The sequence below is a fragment of the Panthera pardus genome, unplaced genomic scaffold (genome assembly GCF_024362965.1).
Source record: "Panthera pardus isolate Hobbes unplaced genomic scaffold, ASM2436296v1 HiC_scaffold_16, whole genome shotgun sequence".
In the NCBI taxonomy this organism is placed as follows: domain Eukaryota; kingdom Metazoa; phylum Chordata; class Mammalia; order Carnivora; family Felidae; genus Panthera; species Panthera pardus.
In genome coordinates this window covers 92,140,901-92,166,741 of record NW_026526721.1, presented here as the reverse complement: position 1 = coordinate 92,166,741, position 25,841 = coordinate 92,140,901, and positions in this window count along the sequence as shown.

Sequence of the window (25,841 nt, the reverse complement as noted above, 5' to 3'; positions counted from 1 at the left end):
AACTGGGATGTACACAGGGAATAAAAAATATTTTATTTTCTCTTTTTAATATTGGTATTGACTATTTAAAGCAAAAGTACAAGTAATTTATTTTCATCTTCAAAATATAGATAAAGCTAAAATGTATGAAAACAACAGCACAAAGGGTAGGAGAGGGAAATGGTAATATATTGTTGTAAGCCTCTTATATGTGAAATATTGTAATATTACTTGAAGGTAAATTGTGCTAAGCCTATAAATCTTCAAGAAAACCCTCAGAAAAATAATAAAAAGGAGTCTTAGTTAAATAGCCATTATTAGAGATAAAATGAGATACTGAAAAAAAATACTCTGTTGACTGAAAGCCTTACCTATAACATACAATTGATTAACACATATTTTTCATGTTATATGCATTATATATTGTATTTTTAAAATAAAGTAAAGAAAAGAAAAAGGCATTAAGAAGTCATAAGGAAGGGAAAATACATTTATAGTACTGTACTGTATTGATTAAAAAGAAATCCATGTGTAAGTGGACTCACATATTTCAAACCCATGTTGTTTCAGGGTCAACTATATTATCTCATTGGATTCCAAAAAAAAAGAAAGAAAAAAAAGAAAAAAAAAACCCAAACCCCAAAACCCAGGGTCCCCGTTTTACAAATGAGAAAAACAGGACTCTAAAAAGTTAGATAATTTCCTCTGTCAGAAAAGTTAATTTTAAAGAAATATCAGGCAAATGGCAGATGATAGTAGAGACGAAAAGAAGTCATGTAGAAAAGTCATTGTGAGTTAGCAGTTATCTGCCATCAAAATAACCAAAATAGTTCCGTAAAGGAAGGGCAGAGTTGAGAACTGAAGCTGGGTTGATTACCTGTTCTCTGCATATGAAACTTTAAGAGTCATGTGGAGTTTAACTCAGTGTCAAATCAAAAAAGGCCAGATGTATTGAATGGCTTCAGAAGCCTGTTTCACCACTGCATCCTGGCATTCAGGAAGTACATGTTAAATAAATATTTATATAATATGTAAATGGATAATAGCATGAAAAAATGAATGAATGATTTCCCAAGGATATTATGTTTTTGAAGTCTTATTATATGCATCTTCCTGGTCAATTTTGAAATCACATTAAAATTTTTTGGCAATATATGAAGATTTGATTTTGGTTTAATTTTTGCTAATACCCTTCATTGATGAGTTTGTCCTTCAATTAATAATTATATACCAAAACTGTTCAAAACTGCTGTGTATCATTTTAATAAACCTTTATCAAAATCATTATAAGTTACATATTATTTTTGCAGATGAGGAAAATAAAGGCTCAGAGAGATTAAGCATCTTGTCCAAGGTTGCACAGCAGTGAATATCTCGAATTTTGCCCTACTTTCCCGAGCCCATGACTTTTATAATTTTGTAAACCAAGAGTGGAGCCATATTTACTCCTTTTTACCTGTTTGAGAAATGCTTACTACAAAAGCTTCAAATTATCCTGAAGTTTAAAGTAAAAATCCCTTTTGCTTAGGGAGATATATGTATATATGGGTGAGAGAGAAAGACACACCAAGGCCAAGGAGAAGAGCAAGAGATTTCTTTTTGTCCTTTTTCCTCTTAAAGTGGCAACCAACTAGGACAATTCAGAGACTACATGAAGTGAGCCACCTATTTTGGTGGAGTGGGGGAAAGAGTAGATCACACAGCCCAACAAAAAGGTATTGCTGTGCATATTCATGTTCACCCAACCCTAATCAGATTCTATATTTCTCTATTCTGCTCACTACTCTATTCTCAGAAGTGTCTATCATATATTTTTTGGCTTTTAGTGTGTTTAATCTCTGCCTAGGTACCAACCATTACTGCTGCCAGATAAGCTCATATTCTATAGAGGATATAGAAGTGGTCAGATGGGTGATCTCTGCTATCCCCATCACTGAATCAGTCCACCAACCTGGATTTGCTTCCACACTAGTTTTATTGGGGTTCAATGGAGGAAGAGAAGAACATTATGGCTTTCTGACTTTAGAATTAAGGAAAACATTTTGGGGGGGCCCTAAAACCATTTATGAGCTCCTAAAACTGTTCCTAATGTACTAAGGAGTAAATAGGTTCTCTGGAAGAGTCTTTCTCACCATCAACTACTAATCCTTCTGGGTGCACTGGATTGTATCTCCTCCCACCTGCTCAACGAATTTGGTTTTGGTTCCCTCTTCTCACTATATTAGCTACCTTTTTAATACTAGAATTTTACCAGTAGAATGAAAACAAGTTATCAGGTCTGTTAGTTTCAAAACAAACAAACAAAAAGAACAAACCACAGAACTTTATTCGTTTTCTTCCACCTGTTGCTAGTCACTGTCTCTCCACTTCCATTCAGTGGTAAGCTTTCCTCGGTTCTGCCTTTTTTTGAGATTCATAAATATTTTTAATGATAATTATTTCCTCTACTATATAGTAATGCAGTATTCTTTTGACTGTTATCCAGAGGAATTTCACTGCCTGTGCCCTCTAGTATAAAGTTGAATACAAGTGGTGAGGGGAAAAATCCTTGCCTTTTTCAGAACCTTTAATTTCTCTCAGGAGTCTCTTGCATGTATCTTGTTAAAGAGAGTCCTCAGTATTTCATAGGTTTGTATAATATTATGATATTAAAACTGACGGTCTTTAAATTTCAAATTCCAGGGCGCTGCTTAAGACTCTTTCTCTTGGGGGAGGAGCCAAGATGGCAGAACAGCAGGGAAGTTTTTTGTGTGTCTCACACCCATGAAATACAGCCAGACCAACACTAAACCATCCTGCACACCTAGAAAAGTGATTGGAGGATTAACACAACAATCTGTACAACCTGAACCACAAAATTCACCAGGTATGCGGCGCAGAGAGGTGAACTTGGGGAGCAAAAAGCCGCGGGAAGGGAGGTGTTTTGCAGGCAGAGAGAGGATGGAGACGGTGGGGGCGGGGGGAGAATACAGGAAAAGCACCCCTCCCTAAAAGCAGCTGGAGAGAAAGTGGAAAATTGGAAACAGCCACAGGGACTAAAATAAAAAGGGAGAAAGGAGAAAGGAGAAAGGAGAGGGTTTAAATTCCATTAAGACTGTAAACAAGGGGAACACAAAGTCTGCAACTCCGCAGCTCCATACCTGGCGGTGCTCTGGTGTGAAAGGTGAATCCCCAGGAGCAGAGTGGAGTCCAGGAGGTTCTCGGGCCACATGGGGAAAAGCAGTTCCACTGCTGGAAGGACATTTGGTAGAGACTGTTGAGGCCACCAGGTCCGAGCACACCCCAGAGAACGGCCACATTCGCTGGAGCTGGAACAAGGTCCTTCAGGGTGAAGCCTGGTGCCAGATGTGTGTTGTGATTTTCCATTATCCCCAAAATGCTGCTGCTACACTATCTTGCGAACTTTTTCTGGGGCGGGGTGGCACCTTGCCGCAGTCTCGGGGCACCCGCAGCAGCAGGGTCCAGCGAGGGTTCCTGGGTGCAGCCGACATTCAGCCATTGCTTATTCGGCCATTTCTCGGTGAGACCCTCCCACAGAGGGGCGGAACGGGTCAAAGCCGCAGTCCTTCAGAAGTAAGGGGCTGGGGGCGCCTGGGTGGCTCAGTCGGTTGAGCGGCCGACTTCGGCTCAGGTCATGATCTCACGGTCCGTGGGTTCGAGCCCCGCATCGGGCTCTGTGCTGACCGCTCAGAGCCTGGAGCCTGTTTCAGATTCTGTGTCTCCCTCTCTCTCTGACCCTCCCCCGTTCATGCTCTGTCTCTCTCTGTCTCAAAAATGAATAAACGTTAAAAAAAAAAAAATTTTAAAAAAGAAGTAAGGGGCCGGGGAAAACAGCCTCATCTGGACAAAACTCGGGAGAGAGGTACTGCCTGGGGCCTGGTCACGGACAGTGAAAAAGCCAGGAGTGGACAAGAGCTGAAGACAGAGGAGGGGTGCTCGATTGCTGATCTGGGAGAACAGATTGGGTAGCTGGGTGACATCATTTTCACCACTCCCACACACGCGCATACTCACCTATGAACGCCAAACACTCCATCCCAGTAGGCTAGCAGCGCCATCTAGTGGAGAGCAGAGCCGTTACACAGAGCCCCGCCCAACTGGGCCAACCTCGCTCTTCAAGAACACAAGTCTCACCGCCAGTTTAGTTTATGGTCTATAAAGCGCTTCATAGTCTGACTTCTATGGGAAAACGAAGTAATTCTAGTCCTATTTCAATCTGTTAGCAGGTCCATCTATTAAATTTTCTTTTTTTTCTCTTTTTCACTTCTTTTCTTTTTCTTGAATACAGAAAGAGAAAAAATTCATATTTATTTTTAATTTTATTAAAAATATTTTTCTTTAACTTTTTTACTATATTTTTTACTTTTGTGTAAATTTTTTCAAATTCTATTTTACTTCCATCATTTTGTTTTAGTCTACTACAGTGTATTCACTTTTTCAAATTTTCAAACGATTTCTTTTTTTTCTCTTTTTTCTTTTTCGTTTCTTTTTATTTTCTTGAATACAGAAAGAGAAAAAATTCATTTTTAATTTTTATTAAAATATTTTTCTTTATTTTTTTTCTACTATATTCTTTACTTTTGTGTAAATTTTTTCAAATTGTATTTTACTCCCATCATCTATTTTAGTCTACTTCACTGTATTCATTTTTTCAAATTCTCAAACGATTTCCTTTTTTTTTTCCTCCCCCCTTTTTTTTCTCTAATCTGTCAAACCACTTTTAACACTCAGACCAAAACACACCTAGGATCTAGCATCATTTATTCAATTTTTTTGTGTGTATGTGATGTTAATTTTTTAATTTTAATATTTTTTAAATTTTAATTTTTTTACTTTTAATTTTATTACCTCATTAATTCCTTTTCTCTCTTCAAAATGACAAAATGAAGGAATTCACCCCAAAAGAAAGAGTATGAAGAAACGACAGCCAGGTATTTAACCAACACAGATACAAGCAAGATGTCTGAACCAGAATTCAGAATCACGATAATAAGAATACTAGCTGGAGTCAAAAATAGATTAGAATCCCTTTCTTCAGAGATAAGACAAGTAAAAACTCGTCAGAATGAAATTAAAAATGCTATAACTGAACTGCAATCACAGATGGATGCGATGGCAGGAAGAATGGATGAGGCAGAACAGAGAATCAGTGATATAGAGGAAAAACTTATAGAGAATAATGAAGCAGAAAAAAAGAGGGAGATGAAGGCAAAAGAGCACGATTTCAGAATTGGAGAAATCAGTGATTCATTAAAAAAGAACAACATCAAAATCATAGGGGTCCCAGAAGAGGAAGAGAGAGAAATAGGGGTAGAAGGTTATGTGAGCAAATCATAGTGGAAAACTTTCCTAACCTGGGGAAAGACACAGACGTCAAAATCCAGGAAGCACAGATGACCCCTGTTAGATTCAACAAAAACCGACCATCAACAAGGCATGTCATAGTCAAATTCACAAAATACTCAGGCAAGGAGAGAATCATGAAAGCAGCAAGGGAAAAATAGTCCCTAACCTACAAGGGAAGACAGATCAGGTTTACAGCAGACCTATCCACAGAAATTTGGCAGGCCAGAAAGGAGTGGCAGGATATATTCAATGTGCTGAATCAGAAAAATATGCAGCCAAGAATTCTTTATCCTGCAAGGCTGTCATTCAAAATAGGAGAGACAAAAAGTTTCCCAGACAAACAAAAATTAAAGGAGTTTGTGACCACGAAACCAGCCCTGCAAGAAATTTTAAGGGGGACTCTCTGAGGGAAGAAAAGATGAAAAAAAATACATATATATATATATACACACACACCAAAAGCAACAAAGATTAGAAAGGACCAGAGAACACCACCAGAAACTCCAACTCTACAAGCATCATAATGGCAATGAATTCATATCTTTCAGTACTCAATCTAAACGTCAATGGACTCAATGCTCCAATCAAAAGACATAAGGTAATAGAATGGATAAGAAAACAATATCCATCTATATGCTGTTTACAAGAGACCCACTTTAGACCTAAAGACACCTTCAGAGTGAAAGTAAGGGGATGGAGAACCATCTATCATGCTAATGGTCAACAAAAGAAAGGCTGAGTAGCCATACTTATATCAGACAATCTAGACTTGAAAATAAAGACTGTATCAAGAGATGCAGAAGGGCATTATATATTAATCAAGTTGTCTATCCACCAAGAAGGCCTAACAATTGTAAATATTTATGCACCAAATGTGGCAGCACCCAAATATATAAATCAATTAATCACAAACTAAACTCATAGATAGTAATACCATAATAGTAGGAGACTTCAACACCCCACTCACAGCAATGGACAGATCATCTAATGAAAAAATCAACAAGGAAACAATGGTTTTGAATGACACACTGGACCAGATGGACTTAACAGATATATTCAGAACGTTTCATCCTAAAGCAGCAGAATATACATTCTTCTCCAGTGCACATGGAACGTTCTCCAGAATAGACCATATACTGGGACACAAATCAGCACTAAGTAAGTACAAAAAGATTGAGATTATACCGTGCATATTTTCAGACCACAACGCTATGAAACTCAAAATCAACCACAAGAAAAAATTTGGAAAGATAACAAATACTTGGAGACTGAAGAACATCCTACTAAAGAATGAATGGGGTAACCAAGAAGTTAAAGAGGAAATTAAAAAGTATATGGAAGTCAATGAAAATGATAACACCAAAACCCAAAACCTCTGGGATGCAGCAAAGGCAGTCATAAGAGGAAAGTATATAGCAATCCAGGCCTTCCTAAAGAAGGAAGAAAGATGTCAGATAAACAACCTAATCTTATGCCTTAAGGAGCTGGAAAAAGAACAGCAAATAAAACCCAAAACCAGAAGAAGAGAGGAAATAATAAAGATTAGAGCAGAAATTAATGCTATCGAGACCAAACAAACAGTAGAACAGATCAATGAAACCAGAACGTGGTTCTTTGAAAGAATTAACAAAATTGATAAACCACTAGCCAGTTTGATCAAAAAGAAAAAGGAAAGGACCCAAATAAATAAAATCAAGAATGAAAGAGGAGAGATCACAATGAACACAGCAGAAATAAAAACAACAGTAAGACAATATTATGAGCAATTATATGTCAATAAAATGGGCAATCTGGAAGAAATGGACAAATTCCTAGAAACATATACACTACCAAAACTGAAACAGGAAGAAATAGAAAATTTGAATGGACCCATAACCAGTAAGGAAATTGAATTAGTAATAAAAAATATGCCAAAAAACAAGAAAGAGTCCAGGGCCAGATGGCTTTCCAGGGGAATTCTACCAAACATTTAAGGAAGACTTAACACCTAATCTCTTTTTTTTTATTATTATTTTTAATGTTTTTATTTATTTTTGAAAGAGAGAGACAGAGCATGAGTCGGGGAGGAGCAGAGAGAGAGGGAGACACAGAATTCGAAGCAGGCTCCAGGCTCTGAGCTGTCAGCACAGAGCCCGATGCGGGGCTCGAACCCACAAACTGTGAGATCATGACCTGAGCTGAAGCCAGACACTCAACCGACTGAGCCACCCAGGCGCCCCTTAACACCTAATCTCTTGAAGCTGTTCCAAAAAATAGAAATGGAAGGAAAACTTCCATACTCTTTCTATAAAGCCAGCATTACCTTGATTCCAAAACCAGACAGAGACCCCACGAAAAAGGAGAACTATAGACCAATTTCCCCGAAGAACATGGATCCAAAAATCCTCAACAAGGTATTAGCCAACTGGATCCAACAATACATTAAAAAAATTATTCACCACAACCGAGTGGGATTTATACCTGGGATGCAGGGCTTGTTCAATATCTGCAAAACAATCAGTGTGATTCATCACATCAATAAAAGAAAGGACAAGAACCATATGACCCTCTCAATAGATGCAGAGAAAGCATTTGACAAAATACAGCATCCTTTCTTGATAAAAACCCTCAAGAAACTAGGGATGGAAGGAGCATACCTCGAGATCATAAAAAGCATATATGAACGACCCAACGCTAATATCATCCTCAATGGGGAAAAACTGAGAGCTTTCCCCCTAAGGTCAGGAACAATACAGGGATGTCCACTCTTGCCACTGTTATTCAACATAGTATTGGGAGTCTTAGCCTCAGCAATCAGACAACACAAAGAAATAAAAGGCATCCAAATCGGCCAGAAGGAGGTCAAACTTTCACTCTTTGCAGATGACATGATAGTCTGTATGGAAAACACAAAAGATTCCACCCAAAACTGCTGGAATTGATTCATGAATTCAGCAAAATTGCAGGATATAAAATCAACACACAGAAATTGGTTGCATTCCTATACACCAACAATGAAGCAACACAAAGATAAATCAAGGAATCAATCCCATTTACAATTGCACCAAAACCATAAAATACCTAGGAATAAACCTAACCAAAGAGGTGAAAAATCTATACACTGAAAACTATAGCAAGCTTATGAAAGAAGTTGAAGAAGACACAAAAAAATGGAAAAAGATTCCATGCTCCTGGATAGGAAGAACGAATATTATTAAAATGTAGATACTACCCAAAGCAATCTATATATTCAATGCAATCCCTATCAAAATAACACCAGCATTCTTCATAGAACTAGAACAAATAATCCTAATATTTGTATGGAACCAGAAAAGATCCTGAATAGCCAAAGCAATCTTGAAAAAGAAAACCAAAGCAGGAGGCATCGCAATCCCGGACATCAAGCTATACTACAAACTGTAATCATCAAGACAGTATGGTACCGGCACAAGAACAGACATTCAGATCAATGGAACAGAATAGACAACCCAGAAATGGACCCACAAATGTATGGGCCAACTAATCTTTGACAAAGCAGGAAAGAATACCCAATGGAATAAAGACAGTCTCTTCAGCAAGTGGTGCTGGGAAAACTGGACAGCAACATGCAGAAGAATGAACCTGGACCACTTTCTTACACCATACACAAAAATAAACTCAAATTGGATGAAAGACCTAAATGTAAGACAGGAAGCCATCAAAATCTTCGAGGTGAAAGCAGGCAAAAGCATGTTTGATCTTGGCCACAGCAACTTCTTACTCAATACGTCTCCAGAGGCAAGGGAAACAAAAGCAAAAATGAACTACTGGGACCTCATCAAAATAAAAAGCTTCTGCACAGCAAAGGAAACAATCAGCAAAACTAAGAGGCAACGGGCAGAATGGGATAAGATATTTGCCAATGGCATATCAGATAAAGGGTTAGTATCCAAAATGTATAAAGAACTTACCAAACTCAACACCCAAAAAACAAATAATCCAGTGAAGAAATGGACAAAAGACATGAATAGACACTTCTCCAAGGAAGACATCCAGATGGCCAACCGACACATGAAAAAATGCTCAACATCACTCATCATCAGGGAAATACAAATCAAAACCACAATGAGATACCACCTTACACCTGTCAGAATAGCTCACATTAACAACTCAGGCAACAACAGATGTTGGAGAGGATGTGGAGAAAGAGGATCTCTTTTGCATTGTTGGTGGGAATGCAAGCTGGTGCATCCACTTTGGAAAACAGTATGGAGGTCTCTGAAAAAACTAAAAATAGAACTACCCTATGACCCAGCAATTACACTACTAGGTATTTATCCAAGGGATACAGGTGTGCTGTTTTGAAGGGACACATGCTTATAGCAGCACTATCAACAATAGCCAAAGTATGGAAAGAGCCCAAACGTCCATCGATGGATGAATGGATAAAGAAAATGTGGTATATATATACAACGGAGTATTACTTGGCAATCATAAAAAATGAAATCTTGCCATTTGCAACTGGGTGGATGGAACTAGAGGGTGGGTATTATGCTAAGTGAAGTTAGTCAGAGAAAGACAAAACATATGACTTCACTCATATGAATGATAAGACACAAAAAAGATGTATATAAGGGAAGGGAAACAAAAATAATATAAAAACAGGGAGGAGGACAAAACAGAAGAGACTCATAAATATGGAGAACAAACTGAGGGTTACTGGAGGGGTTGTGGGAGGGGGGATGGGCTAAATGGGTAAGGTGCACTAAGGAATACACTCCTGAAATCATTGTTGCACTATATGCTAACTAATTTGGATGTAAATTTTAAAAAATTAAAATTAAAGTTAAAAAAAATAAAAAGATTGAAGTTAAAAAAAGACTCTTTCTCTTCTTCTACCTCTCTTCCCTACTCATGTATGCTCGCTCTCTCTAAAATAATAAATAAATAAATAAATAAATAAATAAATAAATAAATAAGTAAATTTCAAGTTCCAATACCTTGCCATAGAAGATAAGAAAATTGGTATTTGTATATCAACTTTTTATCTTGTAACTTTGTTAAAATCACTTATAATTTTGAGTTGTTATCAAAAAAGATTCCTTAGGATTTGCTACATACACCATCCTGTCATCTAGAAATAAAGATGAATTAATCTCTTCCTATCCAAAATGAAAGTCTTTTCATTCTTTGTTAAATAAAGTGGTGAGAATCTATCTCCTTTTCTTATTCCTGAGCTTGAGGGGTGTATTCAGTTTTTCAACCTGAGGTAGATATTAGTTGTAGAATTTGATAGATGTCCACTACCAGGTTGATGAAATTATTTTGTAATCTTAGTTGCTGAGAATTTATGGGACTGACTGTTTTGTTATGTGTCACAGTTTACTTCTTGGCCTTTCTAATTATTTTTGATTAGCTGCTGGGTATTCTGTTTTATGTTGTTGAATGCTTAGATTTTGTGATCTTTCTTTAAAGATTGTTGTACTTTTTCTGGAAGATAGTTTAATTATTATGGATCAGTTCAATCTTTTTGAGGCTTATTTTAAGATTTGACTAGTCTTTAAGAATAAGTTAGTTCTCCTACTCAGGTATGGCTCTCTGGGATCTCTACTGACTGCCCTAGGGATTATCAAGGACAGTCCACCTTAGTTGGTTAATCTGAATGTCTCCCTTCCCTATATGAGCTCTTGGAATAGTTTACAGCACATTGGTCATTTTTTTTCACCTGGTGTCATGGAGTTTTGCTATATGCATGTACAGTTTAGTTTTAGCAATAGATTCAAAGGGATTACTATGAAGATTCCTGAAGTTCCCTTTTTGAAAAATTTTTTTTTTCATCTAGAATTTTGCCTTTCAACTTCTGGTCAACTTATACTCTCTGAACTGCTATTTTTTTTTCTTTTTTCAGTGAGATCATCATGCCTTGCTTGTGATTGTCCTCATTCTAGTAGAGTCCTGATTGTGCCTCCAGAAGGAGAACCACATGCTTATAGGGCTCATTTCTATCATTTTCCTTTTTTTTTTTTTTTCAGGGATCACAGTTTTACACTGTGTATTTTCCAGTATCTGAAAACAGGTGTTTGATGTATTTTGTCCAGTTTTCTAGTTGTTTCCAGTAGGAAGTTCAGTACAGACCCTCCTACTTCACTATGGTTGGAAGCAGAAATATTGTTACATTTTTAAAAATAGATTTTATTTTTTAAGAGCCATTTTAGGTTCACAGCAAAATTGAGTGAAACTGGGAGATGTCTCATATACTCCTTGCTTCTGTACATGCATAATCTCCTCCATTATCAACATCCCCCACCTGAGTGGTGTATTTATTATAATTGATGAACCTACATCAACAAATCATTATCACCCAGGTCAATGGTTTATATTAGGATTCACATTTCATGTTGTACATTTTCTGAGTTTAGAAAAATATATAATGACATGTTTGGTGTTAGTGATCCAGATTTAGGTCATTTTAATAGGTGTGTAGTATTATATAACTGTTATTTTAATTTGTATTTCCCTGATTGCATATGGTATAGGCCATCTTTTCAGAGGCTTATTTGTCATCTTTATATCTTCTTGGTGAGGTGTCTGTTAAACTCTTTAGTCCATTTTTTTTAAGTTTATTTATTTATTTTGAAAGGGAGAAAGCATGAGCATGTGAGTGGGTGAGGGGCAAAGAGAGAGGGAGAGAGAAAGAATCCTAAGCAGACTCCCTGTTCTGAATGCAGAGCCTGACATGGGGCTCAATCTCATGAACTCAACCATGAGGTTATGACCCGAGCTGAAACCAAGAGTCTGACACTTAACTGACTGAGCCACCCAGGCGACCCCCCTCCTTTTTTTAAGTGCTCTTTAACCCATTTTTTAAATTGAGTTATTTTCTTATTTCTGAGTTTTAAGAATTCTTCATATATTTCAGATAATAGTCCTTTATCAGATATACCTTTTGCATGTATTTTCTCCCTGTGAATTGTCTGTGAATTGTCTTCTTATTCTCATGGCATTGTCTGGAGCAAAGTGAAAGTTTTTGATTTCAGTGAAGTCCAGCTTATCAAGTCCATGGAAAGAGAGATTGAGAGAGAGAGAGAGAGAGAGAGAGAGAGAGAGAATGAATATGTGTGTTGATTCCTCTTCAAGTGACTTTAACATATAGGGCTTGTATGAATGTATGTGGAATCACCATTAAGCAGCATATTTATTAACATGGACATATGTTTTCAAGTGAAAAGAATAATAGGGTATGAGGCTATCTATGTACACAAAAAGTCACATGCAGGTCTTTCTTTTAGTTCTGTAGCACGGAGCAAGTTTTTCACCCTCTCTCTTCTTTGGTTCCCATATCTATAAATTAGGAATAATAATAATAACAACATCCTAGAATTGTTGAGAGATTGAAATGAATTGTTATGTGTAAAGACATTTAAAATAGAGCTAGGCAGGTCTGCAAATGGTTGTATAAATATTAGTTACTATTTTCCTCTCTGTCTTAGCTGTACTCTGATTTCTGATCTTTCTACAATATGTACAACTTTGTTGTAATATGCACAGCTTGTGTGATACAAAAATTATAAAAAATTAAATGTGAAAATACATATGAATATACGTACAACAGGTACAAATACTTCCTAAAAATGTAAAAGTTCCTGCATTTTTACTAAACTTTAAATATTAAGTTTATAAAATGTTGCAGCTAACATAACATTTTTACAAGAGGCTGAAAATTGGGGTTGTGTGCAGGACTTTGCTAAGAGATTGATTGCTTTGGATTAGCAACCTAATTTTCTGTCTGAGCTTTGCATGGTTTTAGGGGTTCTGCTGAAGTGCCTTGGGGGTTAGGCAGGAAATGAAGGGAGAATGAATATGAGTAGGGTACAAGACTCTCCTCCTCCTTTTTTTTTTCTTTTGACTTGGGCAACTTCATTTTTATCAGTTTTATATAGTACACTTCTGAAAAAAAAACTGGAAAACAACTGTAATGGATCAAACAGAACATATCCTACAAATATTTGAAACACATCAAGCCTATGATGACTCATTTGAACAATGAGAAAGATATGTGCAATGAGCAGAAGAGACTTTTCATGGAATAAACACTACTTGTCAATTTCATGAGCATGACTAATGAGAACATTTTTTAATAAGACTGAATACCATGATGACCCAAGTTCTATTAATTATTGTAGAAAACTTCTGAATTTTACAGTGACTATTATCAATTTTCTTAGTCTATAGACAAAAATTATTATCAGATTGGCTCTTATGTTCTTAGAATTTTGAAATTTAAGGAACCCTGAAGCACGTCAGTGCCAGTTTTCACAAAGCATCTCAATTTTAAAAGAACCTGTGGAAGTCGTTGTCCCAAAAGGAGAGACTTTTCCAGACACGACTCACTGGAACTCATTTGCCAGCTCAAGTTGGAGTCTCAGAGCCTCTTTGTAATGCTAAGATTATAAACCAGATGCCTCCAATCAAGATCAATTCCAGGAAATGCTGGCCCAGCTTATACTCAAAAAAAATGCTCAGAACTTTTTGGACTACACTCATCTATTCATGATGAGTTAGAATTAGAAGGAAAAGGATCTTTCTTTAGAAATCTTTCAGTGTTTCTCAAAAATCTTTTGACATCATATGTTTATTTACCCAGGAAGTATGAATTAAAAGTGGATTTATAGAGGTGGTGATTTTGCAGGGTCTTTGATTCAGCTGGAATCCTTGGTAAGTGGCAGGTGCTTTATCATGAAGGCTAATGGGCATGTTGCAGAAAGAGTGTGTTTTCTCCCTTGTACCAAGTAAGTACCTTTCTGAAGATACAGCCTGGAAGCTTCTCTCTTCAAACCAGAATGATGGGATTTTCTACGTGGCAGATAAATAGCTCTTTCTATCTTTCAAATAATCGAAGCAAAAGCAACCATAGAGAGAAAAGGTCAGATGGCAGTTTTAGGGCCTAGGCACAGAAACACACCAAGAACAATATGGGTAAGCAGTAAAGCAACAGTAGTATGAACAGAAGGTTCAGAGGAATTAGAAAAGAGCAGAACAGTCTAATAGCACATAAAGCAAAAAGGAAGAAAAATGGAAAAAGAAAGAAATCTAATAAGAAGCAATATACACGAGAAATTTTTGTCTATCTAAAGATTAAGTTACTTGCAGAGGGATAGCACAGTTTGTTGCAAAATAAATAAATAAATAAAAAGCTGTAAGAAGAGAAGTGCAATTTAGTTAGCAAGACCAGGGACTAAGAAGTGAAGGGATGGACTGAGACAAAGAGCTAGTCTCCATACTAGAAAACTGTTTCCATTTCTCTAGGGTAGAAGGAATGATGGTTAAAATGGAGTTTAAATTGTACACTGTCTTATCTATACTTGTATTGAAATTGAGTACATTTGTTTTTTTTTTTTAATTTTTTTTTTAACGTTTATTCATTTTTGAGACAGAGAGAGACAGAGCATGAACAGGGGAGGAGCAGAGAGAGAGGGAGACACAGAATCTGAAACAGGCTCCAGGCTCTGAGCTGTGAGCACAGAGCCCGACGCGGGGCTCGAACTCACGGACAGTGAGATCATGACCTGAGCCGAAGTCGGACGCTTAACCGACCAAGCCACCCAGGCGCCCCGAGTACATTTGATTTAACTGCTTCTTTTGATAATAATTTATCCATACTTCAGTGACTGAGAAATTCTGAAATCATTTTTATCTAAGTCCTTATTTAAAAGAACTAAAATAGCTATTTGTTTTTAAGGATGCTGTCATGTTGCTGCTAATAACATTTCTCTTTGTAATAGAAACAAATGAATACAGTTAGGCCCACAGTTTTCCTGTGGTCTAGAATATTGACCATTTACTTTTTCTAGAAGTAACTTCTGCCACATTCTATTGAAGTAACTAGGATATTTTCTGTAGCGACTTTTTAATTGGTGCCTACTAGACAATAAATGTTTGTTGATAGAATGAAAGATTAGTTCATTTCCCAACCACCTGCAATGTTTCTATACTACATATTAAACACTGGTACATAAGAGATCTCCAAAAGATTACTAAATTTAAATTAAAATAGTCCTTGTGTTTTCCTTCCTGATTGGGTTTTCTAGTCCAGAAATTTAAGCTGGTTTACTTGTATATGAATTTAATAAACTAAAAAAAAGGAAGTTCTTCTTACATTTTCATAATTTCAACCAATTTCCAAAATTCACTTATTTGGATTGCCTAGCCAAAAGCAAATCAATGCCTGGTCCAAGTTAACATGCTATGCTTGATTTAAAAAAAAAAGGAGTCAAAATAGCACAACTGATTGTAACTGTAGGCATGGTTGATAGCTGTGGTGTTTAAAGTCTAATCTTAAATTTGCAAATGGCTCAGAAACAAAAGTGGAAAAGCCATTAGTTATTAAAAAGTGTATAATTCAAGGTTTGTTGTTTCACCTATCAGTTCAGACAACTAAGGAATGGTGATCCCCTCATTGCGTTAGCTGTCCGGATAACTTCTGGTAAATATAACTTTCTGTGGTCTACAAGCAGTATAACAATGTGATGTAATCATCTCAAAATGTCAATAATATGATATTCCTTAAAGGTAAAGCTAATGAGGGAATCGTGCATGTCATTCAGCTACACCCACAGAAGATAATTTGCCATCAAGATCCTACTGCTTCTTCATCACCAGCACAGTGCTCTTACCTTTGTCCTCCCATATTATTCCATTCTGAAATAACCTGCATTTGTTGGCTTCTCTACTCCTGGGCAAAGAATTTCCACCAGAGCGTGCATTATCTCCTAAGAACAGATGTCAGTCAGCAGCCATATTGTCAAACTGCCCCCCCACCCCATTCCAGTTCTCAGTCATGACAGTATGACTCACCCTCCTGAAATATCATTATCATATGGTTTGAAATGTCTCTACTTTGAGTGAAGCCAGGGCCTGGCACTGGTGCCTTTTTTAATGAATTTCCCAGCTTTCATCACTCATAGCTATTTTAATTAGGGGCACAAATTTAGGTGCAAAAAGCTAAGTGCAGAATCTACACTATTTGCCAATATTGCATTTCCTTCCACCTAGTGCATCCTCTGCCTATCTCTAAACTGATCTTGAGGTCTTTCATATACTAACATATTGGTATTTTATCACTACCTAACATATTGGTATTTTATAATGGTACTAATTCAAAGATAATTAAAATCACATTGTTGCATTTAACTATGTCCAGAGGCTCATGAACAGACTCATAATTTTGTTTTTTTTTTAAATATTTTTTTTTAACGTTTATTTATTTTTGAGACAGAGAGAGACAGAGCATGAATGGGGGATGGTCAGAGAGAGGGAGACACAGAATCCAAAACAGGCTCCAGGCTCTGAGCTGTCAGCACCGAGCCCGACGCGGGGCTCGAACCCACGGACCGTGAGATCATGACCTGAGCCGAAGTCGGCCGCTTAACCGACTGAGCCACCCAGGCGCTCCAAGACTCATAATTTTGTATTAAATAATGAATTAATTCCAGAAAATAATGTAAATGTTCTAGGTTATGCAAGTGATATTGTGTTCACAATATTCAGTAAATTGTCAGTACCAATTTGCTGTCATTTTAATCCAACAGTTATGAATCATTCCACTGATAGATTTTGGTGTTCAGTATGCCATCAGTATTATGGAAAATAAAAAAGATGATCAATATATGGACTCTATCCTCAAAGAACATAGAATCTAGTAAGTAGATGCATCAAGTAAACTGACAAAATGCAAACACCAAACAATGAGACCAAAAGATAGGCCAAAAAGAAAAATTATATCTGGTTCAGGTGACTCAGAGAATTGAGCATTAACAAAACACACATGACAAAAGAACGAACTGATTTGATGGGAGGAGCGAGGATGAGATGAGTTTGGCATCCAACATGTTTGCATTGTGTTTTGATATAATGGTTATCAAAGATTTTGGTCTTGGAACTCCTTTGCTCTCTTAAAAATTATTGAAATCTCCAAAGAGGACCTTTCTTTTTTTTTTTTTTTTTTACATTTATTTATTTATTTTTTTGAGACAGAGAGAGACAGAGCATGAACAGAGCATAACCGACTGAGCCACCCAGGCGCCCCAAGAGGACCTTTCTTTATAGGAGTTTTATCTATGAACATTTACAAGGTTAGAAACTGAGAAACTTTAGAAATTAGTATTTAATAATTTAAAACAATCAAGTCTTGTATATCAACATAATTAATATATTTTATAAAAAAACATTTCTGAAAAATATTATCAAGTAGAGTGGTAGGTATTATTTTAAATTTTTGAAAATATCTTTAATCCATGGCTTAATAATAGACAGTTGGATTCTCATATCTGTTTCTGCAATGTCATTTATGATACAGATTCTGGAAAACTCCACTGAAAACTCATGAGAGAATGAGAGTGAAAAAAAAAGGACAAATAGTGCCTAAGTTTTATTATGAAAATACTTTGATTTTGGTCAGAGAACATGCTTTATATGACTCAAGTCCTTCATACAAGTTGATACCTGTTTTATTCCTCAGAATATGATATATTTTTGTAAAATTTCCATTTGAAAATAATGTGTATTCTTTTGTATTTATGTGGTACTTTCTATAAATGTCAATAGGTCAAGATGTACTAGTATTGTTCAAATCTATATTCTTACTGATTTTCTGTATAATCATTTTATTATTAATTATATTAATTATTATAAGAGGGTTTCTGTAAAATTATTTGTTAATTCTATTAATTATGGTGAGAGGTTAATTGAAGTGTCTGATTATAATTGTGGATATGTCTATTTTTTCTTGCAGTTCTATCAGTTCTTGCCTTATGTGTTTGGAAGCTCTGTTATTATATGTTTAAGTATTCAGGATTGTTAAATCCTCTTAAAGAATGTAATCTTTTATCATTATGAAATGACCTTATTTATCCTTGCTATTTCTTGCTTTGAAATATAATTTGGTATTAATGTAACCACTTTAGGATTTTTTTTAAATTAGTATTAGCATGGGATATGTCTTTTCCATCTTTTAAATTGTCACCTAATTTTATTATATTTAAAGAGTGTTTCTTGTTAGCAACATTTAGTGGTGAGTTGTTTTCTATTCAGTATAATAATCTCTGTTTTTTATTTGGAATATTTAGACCACTTGCTTTAAATGCTTTTTGGTTGATGCTGTTAGGTTTAAATCTATCATTTGCTATTTGTTTTCTATTTGTGTCATGTGCCCTTTGTTCCCTTCATTTTCATTTTCTGTCCCATTGTAGATTAATTTCCTGCTCTTATGATTCTATCTCCTTTACTGAAATACTAACTATAATTCTTTGTTTTTTTATGTTAGTTGTTGTTTTAAGATTTATAATATACAGATTTAACCTATCACAGTATATCCTTGAATGATATTATACCACCTAATACATAGTGTTAACACCTTACAATACTATATCCATTCTTTCATCTTGAACCTTATTGTATTATCATGTAATTTCGTTTCACATATGTCGTAAACCACTCACTGTAATATTTGTGTTTAAATAATTTTATTTTAAAGAGATTTACACAGAATTAAAAGGTATTTATAAATTTATCCATGTGGTTATCACTTTCAGTGCTTCTCATTTATTTGTGTAGGTTCAGATTTCCATCTAGTATCATTTTCCTTTTATCTGAAGACTGTCACTAATACCTGTAGAATAAGTCACTGGTGATGGAAACCTTCAGTTTTTGTACATCTGGAAAAGTTTTACTGTTCCTTCATTTTTGAAAGGTATTTTCGTTGGTTATATAATTCTAGATTAAAAGATTAATATCTAGATTATTTCTTTTAGTAATTTAAAATTATTTCTCTCTTGTTTTCTAGTTTATGTTATTTCCAACAAGAAGTCTGCCTCCTTACTTATCTTTGTTCCTCCACATATAATGTGTTATCTTTTCTCTGACAACTTAGAAAAAATTCTTTTTTATCACTGGTTTTGATTTTTATATACTTTGGTATATAGAAGTATATACCATATTGCTTCTGTTACCACTTATTGAGATTCCTATATCTGTAAGTTTTTAATTTTTATTTAAACTTGGAAAATGTTTGATCATTATTTCTTCAAATATTTATTTTGTACCTCTCCCCCTACCTTCCTCAGGGACTGTAATTACACATTTAATAGGTGGTTTGGAGTTGTTCTGCAATTCACTAATTCTTCATTAATTTCATTATGCACTGTTTTTTGTTTTGTTTGCAATAATTTTAATTACTTTGTCTTCAAGTTCACTTAGTCTTTCTTCTGCGATGTCTAATCTGCAATTAATCCTATACTGTGTATTTTTAACTTCAACCATTGTAGTTTTCATTTTTAGAAGTTCAATTTAAATCCCTTTTATTTCTTCCATGTCTCTGCTTAACATGTTCAATCCTTTTTTTCCTCTCATGCCCAGTTTTTCCAATAGGTTTTTTAACATAGGGAATAAAGCTGTAACAACTGTTTAAATATCAAGATATTTAATTGTTATAACTCTGCCAGATGTAATTTGATGTTGATCAATTCTTTTTCTTACTATAGGTTATATTTTTCTGCTATTTTTCCTGGCTGATAATTTTTTATTGGAAATTGGACACAATTAATTTTTTAATAGGATGTCAGACACAGTGTAGTTTACCATATTGGTTCCTGGATATTTTTGTATTACTCTGAATAGTCTTTTTTTCCCATTTACTGAGATCTAATTGACATATAACACTGTATAAATTCAAGCTATACAATGTGATGATTTCATACATGTATATATTGTGAAATACATAATTATCACACTGCAATTAGTTAACACATCCTTCACCTCATGTAATTACCGTTTTGTTGTTGGAACGGTAAGAATATGAAAGCTTTACTCTCATAGCCACTTTCAAATATACAATACAGTACTGTTAACTGTAGTCAACAGGCTGTACATTAGATTCTCAGAATTTATTCATCTTATAACTCAAAGTCTAAAAGTAACCCTTTACCAATATCTTCCCATTTATCCACCCCATCCCCTGGCAAACATCATTCTACCCTGTTTCTATTTTAATCAACTTTTTTTTCTTTAGATTCCATGTATAAGTGATACCATGAAGGATTTATCTTTCTCTGCATGACTTTTTTCACTTAGCATAATGCCCTCCAAGTCTATTCATGTAATATATCTGTCACATTTTCTCTAACAATCCATTGGTGGGCACTTAGGTAGTTTTCATGTCTTGGCTATGGTAGATAATGCGGCTATGAATGAGGGAGTATAGATATCACTCCAAGATAGTGATTTTATTTCCTTTAGGTATACACCTAGAAGTGAGATTGATGAATCATATGGTAGTTCTATTTTTACTTTTTTGAGGAGCCTCCATACTGTTTTCCAGAGTGGCTGTACCAACTTACATTCCCATCAACAGTGCACCAGGGTTTCTTTTTTTCCACATCCTTGCCAGTATTTGTGATCTCTTGTCTTTTTGATAATATCCATTCTAACAGGTGTAAAGTGATATTTTGTTGTAATGATTAAGGATGGCAAGGGATACAGAGCTGATGAATTAGGGATGTTGAGCATCTTTTCATGTACTTGTTGACCATTTGTATGTATTCTTTGAAAAAAATGTGTATTCGAGTCTTCTGCCCACTTTTAAATTGGATTGTGTATTTTGTTTTTGTTTTGTTTTGTTTTGTTTTGCTATTGAGTTGTATGAGGTCCTTAATATATTTTAGTTATTAACTCCTTATCAGATATATGACTTGCAAATATTTTCTTCCATTTCATAAATTGCCTTTCATTTTGTTGATGGTTTCTTTTGCTGTGCAGAAACTTTTAAGTTTGATGTGGTTCCACTTGTTGACTTTTGCTTTTGTTGCTTGTGCTTTTGATGTCATGTCCAAAAAGTGATTGCCAAGACCAAGGTCAAGAAGGTTTTCTTTATGCTGTCTTTTAGGAATTTTAGAGTTTCAAGTCTTATATTTAAGTCCTTAATCTATTTAAGTTATTTTTTGCATATAATATATGATATGTGTTCAATTTCATTCAATATCCAGTTTTCCCAACACAATTTATTGAAGAGATTATCTTTTACTATTGAGAATTCTTGGCTTTCTTGTCAAAAATAATTGGCCATGTATGTGGGGTGTTATTTCTTGGCTTTTGATTCTATTCCATTGGTTTATATATCTGCTTTTATACTACTACCATGCTGTTTTGATTAAAATAGGTTTTAATAGAATTTGAAATCAGGAAGTGTGATGTTTCTGGCTTTGTTCTTTTTCAAGATTGCTTTGGCTATTTGGGGTATTTTGTAGTTCCATACACATTTTAGGATTGTTTTTTCTATTTCTGTGAAAAATGCCATTGGTTTTTTTTATGGGAATTGCATTGAATCTCTATATGGCTTTGGGTAATATAGACTTTTTAACAATATTAATTCTTCTGATCATGAGTATGCAATATCTTTCCATTCATTTGTGTCTCCTTCAATTTATAAATATGTTGATTTTGGGGGGGTACACAATTAGGTTATTTGGAAAGAGTTTGATCTCTTTGAGTCTTGCTTTAGAGGTTTGTTAGACAGAGCTCTGATTGTTCTCAGTCTAGAGATAACTATTTTCTATTATTAAGGCAAGGGTGTTCTGAATACTCCATGCAATATCCTGTGAATGATGAGGTTTTCCAATCTGGCTGTTAGAACAAGCACTATTTCCAGCCCCATATGACTGTTGGGCGCTATTAATTTTTAATCTTTTGGTTGTACCTTCCTCAGTCATTGATAGTTTCCTCATTCATGTTCTGATTAGCACTTAGCAGAATACTTGATAGGGATTCTCTGAAGATCTCTGGAATTCTCTATTTGTGTTGCTCTATTCTCTCTGGTAGTCTTCCCTGGTAGCACAAGCTCTCCCTAGGCTCTCATCTTTATTTCCTCAATTCAGGGAGTTCAACAGGCATTGACTCAGTTCTTTTTCCCAAGGAAATATCCTGGAAATGTCTTTATAACTGTAAGGTGGAGCAATTGTAGAGCACACCTCATTTTTTCCTACTTTGTCAGGGATTGTCCTTCATTGCCTGATAGCCAGTAGTTTTCAGCATTATTGTTTCATCTAATGTTTCCATTTTTTGTGGTCCTCCGTTCCCCTTTTTAACTGAAGGTGGCCGCTTTGACCTAGGAACAAATTTGGTATGAAAGCAGTACCCTTAATCTCATTTTTGCTAAGCAATACTGCAAAATTTCTGTGGCAAGACACCCATCTTGTCTCTTGTTATTGTGCCTCCTTTCAATTGCCGTTGCTGCTTCTAGAACCAATTATCATATTGGTTAAAAACCATGAGCTGCAATGGACACTATTCTTGTTTATTTATGGGAAAAAATGATTTATCGCCAGGTGGTTATCAATAGAATTGAGAGTGCTAGAGAAACAGACTCCAGTGAACTTCTAGCAACAATTCTTAGGCCATAGTATAACATCATTTTTTATTTGAATAGGAAAGCAACTGCTACTACTGCAGAGAAATATCAAATCTGGAAGTGCTAACTACAGAACCAAACTGTCTTCACCATAATCTACAGCAGGAAAATGGATTCCTCATATTTTGTGTCTCCTTTCCTTATTTTGAATCCAATTGATGAGGTAGCATATTTAATTGAAACATGTTTTGACATAGTGATTAAGAACGTCGAACTTAAAGTCAAACTTTTTGGGTTTAAATTCCAGTTCACTACAATGCACCTCTCTGTGCTTCAGTTCCATTGTCTACAAAATAGAGAAAATATTATGACTATCACATCAAATGTTTGTGAGGATTAAATGTTAAATGCTTAGAACAGTTTCCAGCACACACAAAAATGTTAAATAAGGATTAGGGATTGTTTTATTATTGTTGGTAGCAGCAGCATCAAGGATGTCCAGCTTTACAGTGTTTTCACCATAAAAAGACCCACCAATAGGACGTCAGAATATCTATGTCAGCCATAGTATTGGGCCCATTGTTCTATATACAAGAATAGTTGCAGTTATGTATGTAAATGTAGATTTCACATAGATATAGATACCAGTTTGGGTGCATTTAATTTATAAAACCCAATAAATGTTAGCTAGTAGTAATAAAATGGAGTATGGCTGAGAAGAATAGGGAGATGAAAAAAACTATAACCCTGAGTACAAAAAACAAATTTAGAATGAATGGGAAAAAAGGAAAAGTCTAAATGGTTTTTAGAAAATGCATTTTTGTACATTAAATAGTTCTAGTTGTTGAGAATTTAACAGTGGAAACTAATACATAATTAATTATAACAGTGTGATGATTACCATTGTATTATACAAGATGCAATGGAAACAGAGAAGAAATGTATTTCATCTTCCTGAGAACATCAGCACCAAATCTACACAAAAGCAACTCTTAGGAAAGATAGTCATTGGTTTTGAAGAGATTAAGGATCTGCAGGGTTAAGGTATTAGAAAATATACCATTATTAATACTGAATTTGTTGAAGAGACTATCAGTTAAAAGAAAATAATATTTTAAGCAGGAAAAATAAATACAGGGATCAAAGAATTTAATTTTAAGGGGGTAATGCAAGAAATGTCACAGGCAATACAAAAATAATTGCTAATGCATATAGTTATGTAGTTCAAAGAGTACATTTGTGTAAATGTTATAAATGTTTTTGACTTATGTTGAGTCATCATAGTAATACAGTGACAGGCAAGGTGGAATCTAAATAATTAAAAGAAAAGCCAAACCAAAACAATGAATACTGTTTCAGTGTGGAAAAATCTTTTACTTAAAATACTTTTTTTTATATAGCTGGCAATTGACCCATGCACACATTATGACAATAACATAAAGATGTCCTCCTTACTTGCTGTGGAAGATCTTTTTTTGCTCTTTTTTTACATACAAGAGGTCAGGGCAGCAGAACTGCTAGAAAATAATACCAAGATGAAAAATAAGTTTAAAGATTGCTATTAAATCAGACAAGGTGTGTTTAATCAAATGTAAAAATGTTTTCCACTTTCTGGGAAGAGTATCATAAATGATGCAAATGAGTAAATTAACATATCCATTCTAGCATAAACAACCATATAGTGACTTTATTGTGTTGAGGGATTGGCAGGAAAAAGGCAAAATATTTTTTCTTAAAATAATTAGAAGTACTAAAAAATGTATTTGAGTATTCACAACATGAAAAATGTAAAATTAAGGAAAATTATTCCCTCTCTCTTTCTCTATGTCAGAATTGAAAGATTCTTCTCTCAGCACAGATTTCAAAGCTAGAGTAGTGTTAACTTTGGAGCTAGAATGAGTCAGAAAAGTGGCTACTGGGAACTTCATTATGCCTGTATAGACATTATGCCTCTGTATATGAACTTTCTCATAATGCCCCTATTTCAGGTTTCGAAATCTCCAAGTTATAGCCTATTCATTACTTGCCATTTACTTTATTTTGCTAATTCTAATTTTTTTGTACCTAACAACAATATTTCATCATCTTTCCAGTTTTTCTTTTTAATCTGGTGGGTACTTTTAATCATACTGATGGTTTATCTTATGTTCTCAGTTCTTCCTTTCTCCATGCGTCTTCCTTGCCTTAACACAGATGTGAGACTGTCCATCATTTCCTTCTTTCAAGTCTCTTCTATCTCCTTTATTTCCAGCACTATGTTGCTTTTTTCAAGTTAACCCAAGTCTTCAACAAGTTGTCACTTTTGAGGCATGATGTGTGTATAATATTGTGTCCAGATTAATGAGTTTTAATAATTGTATAAACCTGTGTGGCTACAACTCCAGGAAAGACAGAGATAATTTCACCCCAGAAACCTCAGGCCAGTTTAATACGTTTGAGAGGTAATCAAGAAGTTTTCTAAAACTATACATTAGTGATGCTTGTTCTTAGCTTTCATAAAAATGAAATTGTATAGTATCCACTTTTTTGTGTCTGGATGCTTTCACTAAGTACGTTTTTGGGATTTATTCCTGTTGTTGAAATTATCAGTACTCTGTTCATATTTATTCCTGAGGAATGTGTTGTATTGTGAATATATCATACTTTGTTATCTTTTTACCTCTTGATGGATATTTGAGTTTTTGTAGTTTTAGCTATTATAACTAAAGCTGCTATCAATATTCTTATGTAAGTCTTTGTATAACACATGTGTTCATTTATCTTAGGTAAATATTTAGTAGTAGAATTGCTGGATCATAGGGTAGACTTATGTTCAACTTCATGAGAAAATTCCAAACAGTTCTCAAAAGCAGTTGTATCGTTTTATACTCACACCATTGAAGAATGAAAGATCTAATTGCTCCACAAATTTGCCAACGTTTATATTAAAAATTTTTAAATCTTAGTTACACTACAAAGCATAAAATGATGTTTTATTGTGATTTTAATTTGTGTTTTCCTGAAGATTAATGGTGTAAACACCTTTCCTGTGTGTTTATTGACCATTTTGTATCCTCTTTTGTAAAATAAAAAATAAAATCCTTTGTTTTTTTTTTTTTTAACTCCAGTTAACTAACATACAGTGTTATATTAGTTTCAGGTATACAGTATAGTAACTTAA